The sequence below is a fragment of the Arachis stenosperma genome, chromosome 2 (genome assembly GCF_014773155.1).
Source record: "Arachis stenosperma cultivar V10309 chromosome 2, arast.V10309.gnm1.PFL2, whole genome shotgun sequence".
Classification (NCBI taxonomy): domain Eukaryota; kingdom Viridiplantae; phylum Streptophyta; class Magnoliopsida; order Fabales; family Fabaceae; genus Arachis; species Arachis stenosperma.
The window spans coordinates 64,208,162-64,223,950 of record NC_080378.1 but is presented as its reverse complement, the minus strand read 5'-3'; the positions used below and the strand labels follow the sequence as shown (position 1 = coordinate 64,223,950).

The 15,789-nt window shown below is 40.9% G+C and overlaps 1 non-coding gene across 1 annotated transcript; it reads right to left on the bottom strand.

The window, feature by feature from the left end:
* Positions 1-1,697: 1,697 nt before the first annotated feature.
* On the bottom strand, positions 1,698-1,805 carry LOC130964938 (small nucleolar RNA R71). The gene has a single exon (XR_009081001.1). It is a non-coding gene; the product is annotated as a small nucleolar RNA R71 (small nucleolar RNA).
* Between the last annotated feature and the right edge of the window lie 13,984 nt (positions 1,806-15,789).

Sequence of the window (15,789 nt, the reverse complement as noted above, 5' to 3'; positions counted from 1 at the left end):
TTCTTTGAAAGCTTGGCTGGCTGTGAAGCCATGTCTAATTCCTGGACCGGAGTCTTAGACTAGCATTGCAATGATTCCTGGAATCCGAATTAAGAATTCTGAAACTTTTATTTTCTATTTCCATACAATTTTCGAAAAAAGCACAAAAAAAAATTTAAAAAATCATAAAACACCAAAAAGATTTTATGTTTCTTGTTTGAGTCTAGTGTCTAATTTTAAGTTTGGTGTCTTGCATGTATTGTCTATTTGATTTTGGTTCTATTTTCAAGTCAATAGTACAGGGAACTGAAGATTCAGAACATGCAGCAGAGAATTACACAGAAAAAAACTGGGCATTCAAAACGCCCAGTGAAGAAGGACAGACTGGCGTTTAAACGCCAGCCAGGGTGCTTGGTTGGGCGTTTAACGCCCAAAAAGGTAGCATTTTGGGCGTTAAACGCCAGAATGGATACCATTCTGGGCGTTTAACGCCAGGATGGCACAAGGGGGAGGATTTTGTTTTCAAATCAATTTTTTTTCAAGTTTTCAAAGTCTTTCAAAATCAAATCTTTTTCAAATCATATCTTTTCAATCAAATGTTTTCAAAATCAATTTCTTTCCTTTTTCAAAGATACTTGCTAACAATTAATGATTTGATTCAACATTCCAAGTATGTTGCCTTTTCTGTTGAGAAAGGTTTAATGTTTGAATCATATCTTTTCTTGTTAGGTAAGTCATTAATTTTTAAAATCAAATCTTTTTAAAATTGTTTTCAAATCATATCTTCTCAATCACATTTTTTTAACCAATCATATCTTCTTAACCTCATCTTTTTCAAAATAGTTTTCAATCAAATCTTTTTGACTTCTAATTTCAAAATCTTTTTCAAAAACCACTTGAATTCTTTTCCACTTTGAGTTTTCGAAAATTATCAATCAATTTTTCAAAATGATTTTAAAAACTTTTTAATTAATTTTCGAAAATTCTCTTCCCCTCTTCCCACATCCTTTTATTTATGGAGTACCACTCCTTCTCAATGCACAATTCGAACTCTCTCTGATCAAGTTCGACTTCTTCTACCTCTTTCTTCCATTTTTCTGTTCTTCTGACACGTCAAGGAATCTCTGTACTGTGACATAGAGGATTCCACATTTTCTTGTTCTCTTCTCCTTCATATGAGCAGGAACAAAGACAAAAGCATTCTAGTTGAAGCTGACCCTGAACCTGAAAGGACCTTGAAGCGAAAGCTGAGAGAAGCTAAGGCACAACTCTCTGCAGAGGACCTAACAGAAATCTTCAAAGAAGAAGAAGCCATGGCAGCCGAAAACAACAACAATGCCAATAATGCAAGGAAGGTGCTGGGTGACTTTACTGCACCTACTCCCGACTTCTATGGGAGAAGCATCTCTATCCCTGCCATTGGAGCAAACAACTTTGAGCTTAAGCCTCAATTAGTTTCTCTAATGCAACAGAATTGCAAGTTCCATGGACTTCCATTGGAAGATCCTCATCAGTTTTTGGCTGAGTTCTTGCAAATCTGTGACACTGTCAAGACTAATGGGGTAGACCCTGAGATCTACAGACTTATGCTATTCCCTTTTGCTGTAAGAGACAGAGCTAGGACATGGTTAGACTCACAACCTAAAGAAAGCCTGGACTCATGGGAAAAGCTAGTCAATGCCTTCTTGGCAAAGTTCTTTCCACCTCAAAAATTGAGTAAGCTTAGAGTGGAAGTCCAAACCTTCAGACAGAAGGATGGAGAATCCCTTTATGAAGCTTGGGAAAGATACAAACAATTAATCAGAAAATGTCCTTCTGACATGCTTTCTGAATGGAGCATCATAGGTATTTTCTATGATGGTCTCTCTGAACTATCCAAGATGTCTTTGGATAGCTCTGCTGGAGGATCTCTTCATTTGAAGAAGACGCCTACAGAAGCTCAAGAGCTGATTGAAATGGTTGCAAATAACCAATTCATGTACACTTCTGAAAGGAATCCTGTGAACAATGGGACTAATCAGAAGAAAGGAGTTCTTGAGATTGATACTCTGAATGCCATTCTAGCTCAGAACAAGATATTGACTCAACAAGTCAATTTGATTTCTCAAAGTCTGTCTGGAATGCAAAATGCACCAAGCAGTACTAAGGATGCTTCATCTGAAGAAGAAGCCTATGATCCTGAGAACCCTTCAATGGAAGAGGTGAATTACCTAGGAGAACCCTATGGAAACACCTATAATTCTTCATGGAAAAATCATCCAAATTTCTCATGGAAGGATCAACAGAGACCTCAACAAGGTTTCAACAACAATAATGGTGGAAGAAACAGGTTTAGCAATGGCAAGCCTTTTCCATCATCTTCTCAGCAACAGATAGAGAATTCTAAGCAGAACCCCTCTGACTTAGCAACCATGGTCTCTGGTCTAATCAAAACCACTCAAAGTTTCATGACTGAAACAAGGTCCTCCATTAGGAATTTGGAGGCACAAGTGGGACAGCTGAGCAAGAAAGTTACTGAACTCCCTCCTAGTACTCTCCCAAGCAATACAGAAGAAATCCAAAAGGAGAGTGCAAGGCCATCAACATGGCCAAATTTGGAGAGGAAGGAGAGGAAGTGAACGCCACTAAGGAAGACCTCAATGGGCGTGCACTAACCTCCAATGAGTTCCCCAATGAGGAACCATGGGAATCTGAGGCTCAAAATGAGACCATAGAGATTCCATTGGACTTACTTCTGCCTTTCATGAGCCCTGATGAGTATTCTTCCTCTGAAGAGGATGAGTATGTCACTGAAGAGCAAGTTGCTAAATACCTTGGAGCAATCATGAAGCTAAATGACAAGTTATTTGGAAATGAGACTTGGGAGAATGAACCTCCTTTGCTCACCAAAGAACTGGATGACTTGTCTAGGCAGAAATTACCTCAAAAGAGACAAGATCCTGGGAAGTTTTCAATACCTTGTACCATAGGCACCATGACCTTCAAGAAGGCTCTGTGTGACTTAGGGTCAAGTGTAAACCTCATGCCTCTCTCTGTAATGGAGTAGTTAGGGATCTTTGAGGTGCAAGCTGCAAGAATCTCATTAGAGATGGCAGACAACTCAAGAAAACAAGCTCATGGACTTGTAGAGGATGTTTTGGTGAAGATTGAAAACCATTACATCCCTACTGATTTCATAGTCTTAGAGACTGGGAAGTGCATGGATGAATCCATCATCCTTGGCAGACCCTTCCTAGCCACAGCAAAGGCTGTGATTGATGTTGATAGAGGCGAACTGATCATTCAAGTGAATGAAGAATCCTTTGTGTTTAAGGCTCAAGGATGTCCCTCTGTCACCATGGAGAGGAAGCATGAAGAGCTTCTCTCAAATCAGAGTCAAATAGAGCCCCCACAGTCAAACTCTAAGTTTGGTGTTGGGAGGCCACAACCAAACTCTAAGTTTGGTGTTGAACCCTCACATTCAAACTCTAAGTTTGGTGTTGGGAGGTTCCAACATTGCTCTGAGTATCTGTGAGGCTCCATGAGAGCCCTCTGTCAAGCTACTGACATTAAAGAAGCGCTTGTTGGGAGGCAACCCAATGTTATATTCTATCTATTTCCTTTTGTTATTTTATGTTTTTTTGTAGGTTGATGATCATAAGAAGTCACAAAATCAATTGAAAAAGCAAAAACAGAATGAAAAACAGGAAGAAAAATAGCACACCCTGGAGGAAGAGCACACTGGCGTTTAAATGCCAGTGAGGCTAGCAGTTGGGCGTTAAACGCCCAGTCTGGCACCATTCTGGGCGTTTAACGCCAGAAAGGGGTACCAGACTGGCGTTAAACGCCAGAAAAGGGCATGAACCTGGCGTTAAACGCCAAAAATGGGCACCAGCCCGGCGTTTAACGCCAGAAATGGCTCAAAACGTGATTTTGAATGCCATTTGGTGCAAGGATGACTTTTCCTTGACACCACAGGATCTGTGGACCCCACAGGATCTCCACCAACCCCACCACTCTCTCTCTCTTCTTCACCCATTCACCAATCACCTCAACTCCTCTTCCCCAAAAACCCTTCACCTATCAAATCCCTTCTTCCTCTTCACCACTCACATCCATCCTTCATAAAACCCCACCTACCTCACCATTCAAATTCAAACCACTTTCCCTCCCAAACCCACCCATCAATGGCCGAACCATGAGCCCCCCCTCTCCTATATAAACCCTTCTTCACCCCTTCATTTTCATACAACCTAAACACCACTTCTCCCCCTCTTTGGCCGAACACAAAAGCCATTTCCTTCTTCCTCATTTCTTCTTCTTCTTTCTTCTTTTGCTCGAGGACGAGCAAACCTTTTAAGTTTGGTGTGGTAAAAGTGTTGCTTTTTCGTTTTTCCATAACCATTTATGGCATCCAAGGCCGAAGAAACCTCTAGAAAGAGGAAATGGAAGGCAAAAGCTTCCACCTCCGAGTCATGGGAGATGGAGAGATTCATCTCAAGGATGCATCAAGACCACTTCTATGAAGTTGTGGCCTTGAAGAAGGTGATCCCCGAGGTCCCTTTTTCACTCAAAAAGGGTGAATATCCGGAGATCCGACATGAGATCCGAAGAAGAGGTTGGGAAGTTCTTACCAACCCCATTCAACAAGTCGGAATCTTGATGGTTCAAGAGTTCTATGCCAATGCATGGATCACCAAGAACCATGATCAAAGTGTGAACCCGGATCCAAAGAATTATCTTACTGTGGTTCGGGGGAAATACTTGGATTTTAGTCCGGAAAGTGTAAGGTTGGCATTCAATTTGCCCATGATGCAAGGAGATGAACATCCTTACACTAGAAGGGTCAACTTTGATCAAAGGTTGGACCAAGTCCTCACAGTCATATGTGAAGAGGGCGCCCAATGGAAGAGAGATTCAAGAGGGAAGCCGGTTCAATTGAGAAGGCATGACCTCAAACCCGTGGCTAGAGGATGGTTGGAGTTTATCCAACGTTCAATCATTCCCACTAGCAACCGGTCCGAAGTTATTCTAGACCGGGCCATCATGATTCATAGCATCATGATTGGAGAAGAAGTGGAAGTTCATGAGGTTATAGCCCAAGAACTCTATAAGGTGGCGGACAAGTCCTCTACCTTAGCAAGGTTAGCCTTTCCTCATCTCATTTGTCACCTCTGTTATTCAGTTGGAGTTGACATAAAGGGAGACACCCCCATTGATGAGGATAAGCCCATCACTAAGAAAAGGATGGAGCACACAAGAGACCCCACTCATCATGAGATCCCTGAGATGCCTCAAGGGATGCACTTTCCTCCACAAAACTATTGGGAGCAACTGAACACCTCCCTAGGAGAATTGAGTTCCAACATGGGACAACTAAGGGTGGAGCATCAAGAACACTCCATCATCCTCCATGAAATTAGAGAAGATCAAAGGATCATGAGAGAGGAGCAACAAAGACAAGGAAGAGACATTGAGGAGCTCAAGCACTCCATAGGATCTTCAAGAGGAAGAAAGAGCCGCCATCACTAAGGTGGACCCGTTCTTTAATCTCCTTGTTCTTTATTATTCTGTTTTTCGAAAATTAATGCTTGTGTTTATCTATGTTTGTGTCTTGTGATCATTAGTATCTTAGTGTCTATGCCTTAAAGTTATGAATTTCCTATGAATCCATCACATTTCTCAAATAAACAAACGTGCTTAATTGAAAAGAAAGAGGATTGCATGAATTCTGAATTTTATAGCAGTTTAATTATTTTGATGTGGTGGCATTACTTCTGCCTTCTGAATGTATGCTTAAACAATGCATATGTCTTTTGAATTTGTGGTTCATGAATGTTGGCTCTTGAAAGAATGATGAAAAAGGAGACATGTTACCGAGGATCTGAAAAATCATAAAAATGATTCTTGAAGCAAGAAAAAGCAGTGAATACAAAAAAAAAAGGAAGCGAAAAAAAAAGAGAAAAAGAAAGAAAAAGAAAGAATAAAGTTGTGATCCAAGGCAAAAAGAGTGTGCTTAAGAACCCTGGACACCTCTAATTGGGGACTCTAGCAAAGCTGAGTCACAATCTGAAAAGGTTCACCCAATTATGTGTCTGTGGCATGTATGTATCCGGTGGTAATACTGGAAGACAGAGTGCTTTGGGCCACGGCCAAGACTCAATAAGTAGCTGTGTTCAAGAATCATCATACTTAACTAGGAGAATCAATAACACTATCTGGATTCTGAGTTCCTAAAGAAGCCAATCATTCTGAGTTGCAAAGGATAGAGTGAGATGCCAAAACTGTTCAGAGGCAAAAAGCTAAAAGCCCCGCTCATCTAATTAATACTGATCTTCATAGATGTTTTTGGAGTTCATTGCATATTCTCTTCTTTTTATCTTATTTGATCTTCAGTTGCTTGAGGACAAGCAACAATTTAAGTTTGGTGTTGTGATGAGCGGATAATTTGTACCCTTTTTGGCATTGTTTTTAGTATGTTTTTAGTAGTTTTAGTTGACTTCTTAGTATATTTTTATTAGTTTTTAGTTAAAATTCACTTTTCTGGACTTTACTATGAGTTTGTGTGTTTTTCTGTGATTTCAGGTATTTTCTGGCTGAAATTGAGGGACCTGAGCGAAAATCTGATTCAGAGACTGAAAAGGACTGCAGATGTTGTTGGATTCTGACCTCCCTGCACTCGAAGTGGATTTTCTAGAGCTACAGAAGCCCAATTGGCGCGCTCTCAACGGCGTTGGAAAGTAGACATCCTGGGCTTTCCAGCAATATATGATAGTCCATACTTTGCCCAATATTTGATGGCCCAAACCGGCGTTCAAAGTCACCCTCAGAAATCCCAGCGTTAAACGCCGGAACTGGCACCTAAATGGGAGTTAAACGCCCAAACTGGCATAAAAGCTGGCGTTTAACTCCAAGAAGAGTCTCTACACGAAATTTCTTCATTGCTCAGCCCAAGCACACACCAAGTGGGCCCGGAAGTGGATTTTTATGTCATTTACTCATCTCTGTACACCCTAGGCTACTAGTTTTCTATAAGTAGGACCTTTTGCTATTGTATTTTCATCCAGAGCTTTTGATCATGTTTTATGATTGAACTCACTTTGGGAGGCTGGCCATTCGGCCATGCCTAGACCTTGTTCTTATGTATTTTCAACGGTGGAGTTTCTACACACCATAGATTAAGGTGTGGAGCTCTGCTGTACCTTGAGTATTAATGCAATTACTATTGTTCTTCTATTCAATTCCGCTTGTTCTTTGTCCAAGATATCACTTGTTCTTTAACTTGATGAATGTGATGATCCGTGACACTCATCATCATTCTCACCTATGAACAAAGTGACTGACAACCACTTTTGTTCTACAAGCAATCAAGGCTCTAGTGAATATATCTTGGATTCCTGATACACAATGCATGATTGATCGCCTGACAACCGAGTGCTCGCCTGACAAACGAGCCAGCCATTCCGTGAGATCAGAGTCTTCGTGGTATAGGCGAGAACTGATGGCGGCATTCAAGAGAATCCGGAAGGTCTAACCTTGTCTGTGGTATTCTGAGTAGGATTCAATGATTGAATGACTGTGACGTGCTTCAAACTCCTAGCAGGCGGGGCGTTAGTGACAGACGCAAAAGAATCACTGGATTTTATTCCGGCCTGACCGAGAACCGACAGCTGATTAGCCATATGCTGTGACAGAGCATAGGAACATTTTCACTGAGAGGATGGGAGGTAGCCACTGACAACGGTGAAACCCTACATAAGCTTGCCATGGAAAGGAGTAAGAAGGATTGGATGAAGACAGTAGGAAAGCAGAGAGACGGAAGGGAAGGCATCTTCATACGCTTATCTGAAGTTCCTACCAATGAATTACATAAGTATCTCTATCTTTATCTTTATGCTTTATTCGTATACCACTATACCCATTTGAGTCTGCCTGACTGAGATTTACAAGGTGACCATAGCTTGCTTCATACCAACAATCTCCGTGGGATCGACCCTTACTCGCGTAAGGTATTACTTGGACGACCCAGTGCACTTGCTGGTTAGTTGTGCAAAGTTGTGTAGTGATCACAATTTCGCGCACCAGTTAGCCACCAAAATCCACAGTCTAAGATCTTTCTTGCCATCCTTTGAGGTCCATATTGTCCACTTCCCTCAGAGGAGTGGCAAGCTTCCAAGATTAATTGGAATTCGGTTTGTGGAATGCACCTTCGAATTACTTGATCCGCTCCACATCTCCAAAGGTATGGGTCATCCCATACATAATATTTTGATTCACTTTTTAGCTTATACTTTTGATGTTTGGAGAGATTAGGAGGAAAGGTGCAGGATACCAAGTAATTAGCTATTGGTGCATACCAAGGAATGACTTCCGAGATTGCTTGAAAGCCCTCAAAGGGGAAAGAATCATTAATAGGAGTGGAATCGCCTTTGGTGTGCTCAAGGTGACTCAAGTAATCCACCACTAGGTTTTGCGAACCACTCCTATCTTTGATTTCCAAGTCAAATTCTTGCAATAATAAACCCATCTAATCAATCTCCGTTTGGATTCCTTCTTAGCCAACAAATATTTTAACGCCGCATGATCCGAGTACACTTCCACCTTGAAGCCAAGTAGATAAGCTCGGAATTTATCCAAAGCGAAAACAATAGCCAATAGCTCTTTCTCGGTGGTAGTATAATTGGATTAGGCTGCATCCAATGATTTTGATGCATAGGCGATGACATATGGATTTCTACCCTCGCGTTGTGCTAGCACGGCTCCTACCACATAGTTTGAAGTATCACACATTATTTCGAACGACCGACTCCAATCCAGACCTCTCATGATGGGGGCTCGGGTCAATGCCACATTAAGCTTGTCAAAAGCTGCCATGCATTCTTTGCTTAGGTGAAACTCAACGTCCTTTTGCAACAATTGAGATAGAGGCAATGCTACCTTACTAAAGTCCTTGATAAATCTCTGATAAAACCCTGCATGTCTAAGGAACGAACGGACTTCCCTCTCGGAGGAGGGGTAAGACAAGCTAGATATAACATTGATCTTTGCTAGATCTACAGAAATATAATCGTTGGAGACAATATGTCCTAAAACGATACCTTGTCTAACCATAAAATGACACTTCTGAAAATTTAAGACAGGGTTCAATTTAGTACATCTCTCTAACACTTTTGCAAGGTTATCCAAGCAATGATCAAAAGAGTCCCCATAGACACTAAAGTCATCCATGAATACCTCTATGCATTGCTCTAGAAGATCCGCAAATATGCTCATCATGCACCTTTGGAAAGTTGTCGGTGCGTTGCATAGGCCAAATAGCATATGCTTATTGGCATAAGTTCCAAAGGGGCACGTAAATGTAGTTTTTTCTTGATCTTCTAAAGCAATGTGTATTTGGAAATACCTCGAATAACCATCTAGAAAATAGTAATGAGATTTACCAGATAACCAATCAAGCATTTGATCGATAAACGGTAGCGGAAAATGATCCTTTTTGGTGGCCGTGTTCAACCATCGGTAGTCAATGCACACCTACCATGAGTTTTGCACCCAAGTCGCTATAAGTGATGTGTAAAAATTAGATTTCACGTATAACCGGCAAGTATACCGGGTCGTATCAAGTAATAAAACTCACAAAGAGTGAGGTCGATCCCACGGAGATTGGTAGATTAAGCAACTTTAGTTAAATGGTATATTTAGTCAAGCAAATATAGTTTTGATTTCATGAGCATTTTGATTTTTGAACATAATTGCAAGAATTTAAATGGCAAAGAATGTAAAGAACTAGAAGAGAGAAATGAAGTGAAAGTAAATAACGGAAACTTAAATTGCAAGAAACTTAAATGACATCAAAAGTAAATTGCAGGAAAATAAAGTGCTGAATTCTAAAGAGTAAAAGAGTAAATAGCAAGAAATAAAGAAACAGAATGTAAATGACAAGAATAATAAATTGCAAGAGTGTAGAAGGGAATTGGGCAATGGGTATTCAAACACTAAGAGCAAAAGAAATGAGAATTAATGATAGAGAGGATCATTAGGGATCAGAGATGCAAGTTTTCATGAATTGATGTTAGTCAAATCCTTCACAATCATGGGTATAGATCCATGGCAAGTGGGTAATTGAATCCCAATCTCTTGGTGATTCAATTTCTCTCAACATGACCAATTGCCACTCTCGTGATCTAAGTGTTCATGAGAAGAGATGAAGCTCAAATCTAATCCAGCCACACAACTCCCATAATCTTAACCAAGGAGAGTTACATCTCACTTACTAACCAAGGTGTATTGATTAAAGAAATTATGAAAGGATGAACTCTAAACTGAATTATGTGGCTCATTCCTCCAATTCACCACATAATTCATATAGATTAACCCCTCTCTCGATGGTGGTTGAATCTTTGAAGAACAAGAGTTCCCTCTTTAGATCAACCACTAGAATTGAGGAGGAAAAGATGAGTTCACCAATGCATTCCAACAAGCAGAGCTCTTCCCCCTAATGAAAGTGGGGTTTAGTGAGTCATAGCTCCAATTTCAACAACAATTGCCATAAACCAAAATTAAACTAAATGCAAAGAAAGATGAAGAAGAATAAAGAAATGCTTAAAGCTTAAAAATGAAGAAGAGAAGTTCCAAGAAGAACCAAAAATGCTCTCCGGGTATCCTCCCGGAAGTGCTAAAGAGTCTCAAAATAAAAGTGCTAAGAGTCTAAAAAGTCTAAGTGTCAAAAAGTCCTCTCAAAGTACAAACTCAATCTCTATTTATACTAGTCCCAAAACTCTTTCAAAGATCTTGAATTGGGTTGGAAATATGGGCTTCCTCTTTGTTGAATTCTTGGCTCAATTGGAAGAAGTGTTGCTAGACTTGGAAAGGAAGAGTTCATTCATCATGCTTCTGGCCCAATGGCTTGGTGTTTTTGTCAATAACGCTGGCCTTAATGCACGTGGGCAACGTGTATCACAATTTCCTGGGAGTTAGCTTTGAGGCTTGGGCGTTGCTAGCCCAAGTTGTTGCTAACAACTTGCTTCTCCTCTTCTTGGCTCTACTTTCATGCTAAATGTAGCCCAGAATTTGAGTGTCAACCTTCTGCTTCAATATGGACTACTATACATCATTGGAAAGCTCTTGATGTCTATTTTCCAATGCCACTGGAATCACCTCAATTGGACTTTCCTAGCTCAAGTTATGCTTCCTCAAAGAAGGTAAGGTCAAGCTGCCAAGTTGTTGGCAAAAACGCACCCATTCTAGCAAGTTAGCAACGTGCCCGTGCCTAGCCTTCCAAGGCAGAGACATGAGGCTGGCGTTGTTGCCAAACACGCCTCCTTGCTAGCACGTTGGCAACGTGCTCGTGCCCCACTCCAGGGCTCATCTCTAGCCTTCTTGAATTTCAACTTCATGTTCTTGTTTTTAGGGCCTAAAGATGACTCTGGTTTGGCTTCAATTTTGTGCTCCACCATAGACTATTATATATGGTTGGAAAGCTCTGAATGTTAGCTTTCCAACGCAACTGAAAGCATTCAATTTGGATCTCTGTAGCTCAAGATATCTTCCATTGAAGGAGGTTAGGTCAGGCTGCCTTGTTGGAGTTGTTGTGGATAACGTCCCTATATTCCAAGTTAGCAACGTGCTCTTCACCATCCAAAGCTTCCTGGCGTTGTTACCAAACCCGCCAATGCTTTTTTTGAGTTGGCAACGTGCTCGATGCTCTTTCCTAGCTCCAAATATTGCTTCCCACGTTGCCATTGAACACGCCTATAGAAGCTGGCGTTGGCAACGTGGTTGGCAAGGCTTCCTGGCGTTGGCAACGTGAATGGCACTCCTCCCTGGCGTTGGCAACGTGAATGGCACTCCTCCCTGGCGTTGGCAACGTGAATGGCACTCCTCCCTGGCATTGGCAACATGGTTGGCACCCAAGACTTGGTGCCTAGCCAAGCAACCATTTCTGGCGTTGCCAAGGAGCACGCCAATGATAGTGGCGTTGGCAACGTGCTCGAGGTTGTTCCCTATGGTGCCAAAGTTGCTTGGCGTTGCCTTGAATAACGCCTATGGTTCTTGGCGTTGGCAACGCCCTCGAGCTCCTCTTCAAGGCTTCATTCTTGTTGCTTGGCGTTGCCTAGGGACACGCCTATGGTTCCTGGCGTTGGCAACGCCCTCGAAGCTTCTTCATGGCCCAAGTTCCTTGCTTGTGTGCGTTGCCCATAAAAACTCACTCCTTTCTCCAAGTTGGCAACGCCACTTCTCTTCCAAGGCTGCCTGGCGTTGCCTCCAATAACGCAGCCCTTCTCCAAGTTGGCAACGCCAACATATGCTCTTCCAAGGTTGCCTGGCGTTGCCATGAACAACGCCCCCTATCTCCAAGTTGGCAACGCCAACTTCTCTTCCTGGCGTTGCCATGAACAACGCCCACTATCTCCAAGTTGGCAACGCCAACTTTTGCTTCTCCAGGGCTGCCTGGCGTTGCCTTCAACAACGCCCCCTATTCTTCAAGTTGGCAACGCCAACATTTGCTTCTTCTTGCCCAGCTTGCATCATTCTTGCTTCCATGCTTTCTTGTTTCATCACCTATCATCAACAAAGGAAATAGCTTCAAAGTCTTACCCATTCATGCAATAAATTTCATGAGATTCATTCATACTCATTCATGTATGCATTCCTTAAATCATTTGCATGAATTTGGCTAGAATCAACATGTTCCTTGGTATTCTTATGCATGAAGACAAAACTCATAAAAGGACTTGTTTATTTAGAGAAAATGAGTGAAATTAAACTAAAACCAACTAAACTAACTAGCTAATATAACAAATATGCAATTGCATCACAACACCAAACTTAAAGTGTTGCTTGTCCTCAAGCAAAATATAAAGGACTTTGTCACAAAAATCTAAGATGTAAGACTTGAATGTTTGACCAGAGAAGAATTTTTTTCATTGAACATGTCATCCTCATTTGTGTGGTTCTTGATTTATTGCAAATGAACATGGCTATTCAATTTTTCAATTAAAATGCTTGCTTCAATGCTAAATTGGTTAACTTCACTAGACTTCCTTTTTCTATACCGTAGCACATGATCCTTGAACCATTTTTTTCTGCTTCTTTTTTTTCTTTCCCTTTTTTTTTCAATTAAGCTCGAAATCTTGTCTTAAGGCGGCTCTTTAGCATAAGCTTTCAATCAACAATCCCAAACCAGTTGGTTCAAGTTGTTAAGTATTGAGACACTCTTAAAGATTTACTTACTCAAGCCTCTTTCCTTAACACATTCAGTCACAGGCATATAACATTGAAATTTTGTTTGGATAGTGGTGTCCAGCACCTCTTTGGGTTGCTAAATGTTTTGTTTTAGAGCTACTCTTGATTGTGAGTTTTCAATCGATAATCCCGAGTTAGTTAACTCAAGTTATCGGGTGATGAAGCACCCCTCGGATTTACTAGCCCAAGTATGTCTCCTTAACATCAATCACCACAGACACATATCCAAACTTTGTCATTGATGCCTAGCCTTTCATTCTTTGTCTTCTGTTTTCTTTATTGTCAAGGTTATTTGTGCTATTACTGATAAAGTCTTTATGATCTTTAACCGAACTAGTCTTGTATAGGCAAGCATTCTTTTGAGTTCATTGAGCCTTGATTCTTTCACAATAAATGCATGTATGCTAGCACTTTTCTCATGGGACAACATGATTCTTTTTAAGCTAGAATTCTCTCTGTTCTTGCTCAAACTACATCTTTTATTCCATTGACAAGTAAAAGTACTTAAGATAAGCAACCATTCCAAATCTGTGAGTGGTGATGCATGGAATGGGCAACATAAAAAAAAATGCTTCAAAAAGGAAAATGCATCCTAGAAGGTATACCATATTTCAGACATACATCTTCTTTATTTAATAAAACATAAAGAAACATAAAGAAAAACAAAGGAACTTCACCACCTTTAGTCTTCATGTCCCTTTTCCTTTGCTTGATTCTCCTTGCTTTCCTTTGCCCTTTGGATCTTCTTTCTTTTTCTTCCTCAACTCTCCTTGTTGTTTCGTTGTTGTTGAGTCCCCCTTTGGATCTTCTTTCTTTTTCCTTCTTAGTTCTCCTTGTTGTTTTGTTGTTGTTGGATCCCCCTCTTCTCTTTGCCAAATTCCTGAGCTTATCATTGTCTCCTTTAGCCTCTGTTGATTAAATCTCACCCTTGCAAGTTCCTGCTCTTCAAATATCTTGCGAGCTTCATTAAAGGTTTTAATTTGTGGGTTGAGTAATGGGGGTGTGGAACAGAGGTAACTGAGCTTTTCTTGGGTGCATATATCATAGTCAAGTCTGTCCTTATGCCTGGCTTCCCTGAACATTCTGCTTTCATTGAAATCTTTGTGAAATGTATCATGTCTAGCATCCAACCTATGGAGAAGCTCCCTTTGCTGAGCTTGTTCTTTCCTTAGTTGAGCTTGTTCTTGTATTATTTTCTCCATGGCTTTTTTATGTTCCATAGTTGAATTGTTGATGACTTCCTGCATCTTGGCATATTGTTCTTGTTGTAGTTCCATCATGTGTGTTTGGTATTCATTTTGTTGGTCCATCCATTGAACTTGAACCCCTCTTTGTTGATCCATCAATTGCCAAAGGTCCCTTTATTGCTGAGCTTGTTCCTCTTGGCTTCTTTGAATTTGTGAATATTGCCCAGAAATTCCTTCTAAAGCGGCTTGGAGTTGATTCATGTTCAAGGTATGAGGTTCTTCCATTTCTTGAGGCTCCTCCTCTTGTCTTGCTTCTTTCCTTTTCTTCCTTCTTGCTAAAGGTTGCCTTTCCAATTGGGTTGTGGTGATGAATTCCAACCTTTCTCGGGTAAGAGGTTTTCCAACAGAGACTACATCAGTTTCTTCAAATTCTTCCAGAGGTACTCCAGCTTCTTCACATAGGCGCAGAATAGTACTAGGATATCCTAGCCAGCTGTCCTGTTTGACCTTTTGAGCTATGTCAATGATGTTCTTGGCTATAATGTCTCCAACATTGATTTCCCCTCCTTTCATTATGCAATGGATCATTATTGCTCTATTCACCGTTACCTCAGAATTATTTGAAGTGGAGATCAATGACCTCCTCACTATGTCATGCCATCCTTTTGCTTGAGGTATGAGATCACCTCTCCGAAGTTTGAGTGGTTGTCCATGTGAATCCAACACCCAATCCGTGCCTATTCTGCATAAGTCACTCACCACATCCACATATCTTGGGTCATTTTCAATCCTTTCTTCATAGCTAGCTCGTTTGAACTGTTTTGCCTTGACTTTTAGCACCCTGTTGATGGTGTCCGGGCTAAAATCAACAGTCACACCTCTTACATAACTCATGTATGGTTCTTCATCATCATATTCTCTTATCACATTAGTGTAGAACTCATGGATGAGAAGCATGCTCACTTCTTGAGGTTGGTCACAGAGAAGCTCCCATCCCCTTTTTCTGATTATTTTTTGTATTTCAGGGTATTCATCTTTTCTTAGCTTGAATGGTAATTCTGGAACAACATCTTTGCTTGACATCCAGCTGAAGATACGCTCGTTGTGTTTGGATTTGAATCTTCTTTGATCAAAGGTGTCTTGTCCTTCATCTCCTCTCCTATCCCTTGATGATGAGGCCATTGAAATTCACTTGCAAGGGTTGAATTTTCCACACCAAACTTAGATGAATGCTTGTCCTCAAGCACAAGGAAAATGGTTGTGAATGGGAGAGATATATGACAACAACGTGACTTAGGCAAGCTAGAAAATGATGGTGAGGGGAGGTGGAGTGTTTCGGTTATGTGAGGGGATGTAGTGCTTCATGAGTTTTGTTGGGTAAAGATTAGGCCTAAGGTAAGAA